The following is a 3,697-nucleotide window of genomic DNA, read 5'->3' as shown; positions in this document are numbered from 1 at the left end:
AGAGAGACAGAGAGACAGAGACAGAGTGACAAAGAGAGAGACAGAGAGACAAAGAGAGACAGAGACAAAGAGACAGAGACAGAGTGACAAAGAGAGACAGAAACAGAGAGGCAGAGACAGAGAGACAGAGACAGGGAGACAGAGACAGAGAGACAAAGAGAGACAGAGAGATACAGAGAGACAGAGACACAGAGAGAGAAGCTACAGTGGGTGTTTCCTGATCTTCCTCCAGAAAACCCAGCCCATGGGAAGCCAATGCTACCCACCATGCTGCCACAGGACCAGCCTGAGGCAGGAAATCACTCCAGGTCCCCTGACACCCACTGAGCTCCTGAAACCTGGGCAAGGTTCTCCTTCCTTCCAGTCATCTGCGTCTCCTTCCCAGAATACCAGCCTGGTAGCCCACTGTCTGGGTTCGAGTGCTTTGTAAACCCAAGGCTGGGTCCTGCAGCACAGAGAGTGGTGATCCTGTCCCAAAAATAACAGGCTAGAACACTTTTTTGTTCTGTTCTTGAATTCACCTTCTGTCCATCTGTCTGTCCATCTGTCCTTCCATCTGTCCATCTGTCTTTCCTTCCTTCCTTGCTTCCTTCCTTTTCTCTTCACTTAATCCATGTATCTACCTATCCTCTTCCACCTGTCTTGTTCACAGTAGCCCTCAACCCTGCTAACCCGGTCCTCTGAGTTCTCAGACTTCAAGTCAATGGGAATAGTGGCTTGGATCAGTAGGGATGTCACAGGGTGTTCCCAAGGGACACAAGAGTCAAGACTAACCATTTCTGTCTCCGCGAGATGTGGCATCTACGTAATCCTCCCAGAATGCAAAGTTGTAACTGAGGTGTGGGGTATGCGTGCACGCTCAGGCCCCACTGAAAACCAGCCAGATGAGCAGGGCCTGTGAACAAAGGGATGTACTTCTACTGTCTGTGAGGAAGCTCTGTGAACAGCAACTGGTCTGTGAGGGTCAGGCTGCAGTTGATGCTTGGAGCCTGCTCTGTCTTGCACTCTCAACCCTCAAGCTCTCCCCCGGTGAAAAGCGGATGTGGGTTCTGCCACAGTGTTTTGTCAAGCAACTCTCCCTGCTTCCTGTTCTTATTTTAAGAAGCCAGGAGTGGGAGGGAACCTCTGGACCCAGCTACTTATGTGAAAGAGTGGTCAGTGACCATAGCTAGGCTAGGCCTTAACGAAGGTGCCATTGTGTGTCCCCTGGCCAAGAACTTTCTATGTGACTTAGGATGTCTGCCCCAGGGGTGGGGTAGGGGGAGAACCTGGCCAGTGTCACAGTGGGGTATTCTCCCCTACAGTTGCTACTGCTATTCTTGTCAGGGTGAGAGAGCTGTGAGTGGGTCAGGGTTTCTAAAGTCCCCCACCTCTCCCCTATGATCTCAATCTGCCTAGCCCTGGGTACTTAATGGCCACACCTTCATTTATGGAAATCACAGAAGGTAAGGCTCCTTTGGGGGTTCTGGTGAGTAGGTTTCTGGGGGGCTGGACTGACACTGGGCTACAAGTTGGATTGACAGTTGAACCCCAAGGGCTGAGTGTGGCCTGCTGCTTCATGGCCATCTGGTGTCCAAGGGTTGTACCTTTAGTTCAGAGGAGAGCAGTAACACAGGCCAAGCTATATGGCACCCTATGGGTCTCAGTTTCCTCTCTGTGATGTGGCTTTTAGGCTGCCACCTCATGCATGGAGCAGCTGAGAGCACATGGGTAAGTTCACCTCACACACTGGACATGTCCCTTCAGTAGCTCTGTATAGAGCCATTTGCCTGGGTTGATCTGGACATAGGCCAACATCTTGGGACCCAAGGGAAGATTTGGGTGTGGCTCCTGGTCCTCATCTTCCAGGGCTTGGGCTTCAGTTTTTCCTCGTTCTTCCGCTCAGCCTGAAACTTGTTCTGAGACCTTCCTGACCAGCTCGCCAGGAAGTGACTGCCTTCCCTGACCACTGGGGCTCCGGATGAGAAGCTGTTTGCATCTAGGAATGCCACACACACAAGGCTGAGGGAGCCCATCAAGGCTGTACTGGTGACATCAGAGCAGCCTGTCAGTTCCTTGGGGACAAGTGCACGGGAAATATTTCAGTCTCCTACTGACCCAGATTGATCACATTTCCCAAGTGAGGAAAGCCAGGCACCAGAAGCTGAGTTACCACGTAGCCTCTTGCAGACAATTATAGACCCAGGCTCCTGGCTTTATGGCTGTGGCTATAGAGTTGGGGATACATGTGGGTAAGTCACAGGCCCTTCTTCTACCTACCTGCAACATCTAATACTTTTGTTTGTCGTGGATTAAATATGGGAGGGGTGGGTACTCAGTGGTACAGAACTTGCCTAACGTATATGAGGTTCCGGGTTCCATTTCCATCACTGTGAAATGAGGAACAACTAGCTATACTCTGTCGTGACCTAGGGACACAATGTAACCAAGACAGATACAGCCCTGCCTTTGTGGGAGGAAATACAAACAGATCTGTAACTATGCTGAATGGTTAGGTAGGATCATTGTTTTTGTGAAGTTTCTGTTCTGTGAAAACCTCTGGCCTCCTCCCTTCCCCTCCCCTCCCCCTCAGTTTTGTGTTGATCAGACAATTCCCTTGATTCAGTCATTCTGTAATTCAGGATTACAGTTGTGAGCCTGGAGCGATTCCCTATCCTCTTGCTGCCATTTTTACTAGGATGTACATTAGGTGTATTTTCGGTATTGTTCTTTCTCTTCCTTTAAAATGCAGTGAGTTCTAAGCCACCTTTGCATTCCCAGCATGAACCCCGCTTAATAGGAATTCAATATAACTTTTTATATCATAGATGATCACAGCTGGACTTACTAATTTTTGTCTTGATCAGCGGTCTCTGTAATTTTCTTTTGTTTCAACTGCCTTGGCGGTTTAGGTTTGTTTCCACATGTGGCTCCTCTCCAGGGCCATTGTGCACACTAAGCACACAGTGCACACACACACACACATACCCCGTCCCCAAAAGCCACATTTTAATTGTATTTGGTATCAGATTCATGCTGACCCCATCAAGAACCGGCAGGCTGTGTTTTCTTTTCCCATCGCTGTGCTAAAATACCCCGATGACAACAGCTTTATCCTGACTCACAATTCAAGACTCAGTTCATCACGGGGCAGAAATCAAGGCAACAGGAGCCTGAAGCGGCAGTCACATCCACAACCAAGACAGTCCAACACGCTGGGCTGAGGTTGAACATGCCTTTTAATCCCTGCACTCCCGAGGCAGAGGCAGGTTCGTCTTAGAGTTGGAGGCCAGCCTGGTCTACAGAACGAGTTCCAGGACAGCCAGGGCTATACAGAGAAACCCTGTCTCGAAAAAACCATCCCCGCCCCCCAAAAAAAAAGAGAGAAAAGAGAAAGAGAAGGCAAGGAAAGCAAATGTTTGGTTTATTTTTCTCCTTTCCATACAGTCCAGGGTCCCTCCCAGGAACCCGTCGAACCACAGCAGGTGGGTCATCTCACCTTGTTAATCTAATCAAGAGAATCCCTTCACACATGTGCAGTGGCCAGTCGCCAAGGGGATTCTGGGTCGTCCCCAGATGATACTACCTACTGCAAGGGCACGTGTACATGCTCTTGTTCTCCTCCCTCTCCCTCTCCCTCTCCCTCTCCCTCTCCCTCTCCCTCTCCCTCTCCCTCTCCCTCTCCCTCTCCCTCTCCCTCTCCCTCTCCCTCTCCCTA

The 3,697-nt window shown here is 50.1% G+C and overlaps 1 protein-coding gene across 6 annotated transcripts in view; it reads left to right on the top strand.

Moving 5' to 3' along the window:
- Ggt5 (gamma-glutamyltransferase 5) overlaps positions 1-3,697 on the top strand; it is a 27,017-nt gene that overhangs the window by 1,595 nt on the left and 21,725 nt on the right. The window contains exon 1 of one of the 6 annotated variants that reach the window (XM_028774001.1): positions 1,261-1,445. The exons of the other annotated variants lie outside the window; for them this stretch is intronic. The gene's annotated coding sequence lies outside the window, so the exon portion shown is untranslated. Of the gene's footprint in view, positions 1-1,260; positions 1,446-3,697 lie in introns of those variants that run through there. 6 annotated transcript variants of the gene reach the window in all.

Source organism: Grammomys surdaster, unplaced genomic scaffold (genome assembly GCF_004785775.1).
Source record: "Grammomys surdaster isolate TR1022 unplaced genomic scaffold, NIH_TR_1.0 237, whole genome shotgun sequence".
Lineage (NCBI taxonomy): Eukaryota > Metazoa > Chordata > Mammalia > Rodentia > Muridae > Grammomys > Grammomys surdaster.
Note: the sequence above shows the minus strand (reverse complement) of the source record. Positions and strands in the feature narration are given on the sequence as shown.